This window comes from Echinops telfairi, unplaced genomic scaffold, assembly GCF_000313985.2.
Source record: "Echinops telfairi isolate 266 unplaced genomic scaffold, ASM31398v2 ScPeMD7_70;HRSCAF=299, whole genome shotgun sequence".
NCBI classification, from domain to species: domain Eukaryota; kingdom Metazoa; phylum Chordata; class Mammalia; order Afrosoricida; family Tenrecidae; genus Echinops; species Echinops telfairi.
The window spans coordinates 201,156-202,074 of record NW_022103968.1 but is presented as its reverse complement, the minus strand read 5'-3'; positions in this window follow the sequence as shown (position 1 = coordinate 202,074).

The following is a 919-nucleotide window of genomic DNA, read 5'->3' as shown; positions in this document are numbered from 1 at the left end:
CCCAGCAGAACCGCCTCTCAGCGGGTGACAGGCCTTTCTCCTGGAAGCAGCTGCCTAGATGCAAATGGGGAGAAGCTCAGCGCTGAATGGTTGGGTCCACCAGGGTGCCTTTCATTCTCAATACTTTTATTGGCAGATCATTCACATATCATACAATTCGGTTCAGCCATATTTAGAAGAGCCGTGCAATCATCACAATCTGGGTCAGAACATTTTCTTCTTGTGCTCTTTGTTGTTCCCGCTGCATTTACCCTGAGCTCCTCTGCCAGGCCCCTAGGCAATGGCTGACCCAGTGACTCTCTGCAGATCTGCCTGTCCTGGGTTTCACATGCAGGAAAAGTACAAAACAAAAACAGATCCAATAAAGAAAAATCTCAATAGAAGAGAAATCAGAAAAAAGCAAACACTGCAGCAAATTAAAAACGGATCAAAAGGGAGATCAAAGGCGTTGCATTTGAACCTGTCACGGTTCCCTTGACCGTGCTCTGCCTGGGAGGTAGCAAGGCTGGGCACCTCCCTGGATGCGGCGGTCACACAGGGTGCACCAGAGCTTTCTTCCAAGTGGGGACCCTGAAAATGGATTCTCGCCTCCACAGAGAAATTGAGCAGAAAGTAAAGTTTGTGCCTAACACACACACACACACACACACACACACACACACACACACACACACACACACACTTTTCCCTGCATTCATGTGGCACATTTTGGTCAATTGATGATTTTACTATTAATGAAATATGGATGCATTGCTGTTATCTGAAGTCCACAATTGACACCTGGGCTCAAGTCCTCTGGGTTTTGACAAGTTCACATGTCACGGTTCTAGCGTGGCAGTGTTATGCAGAACAGTTCCACTGCCCTAACAATACCCTGAGGTTCTCTACCCAACACATCCCTGATTGGAGGCTCCCGCTT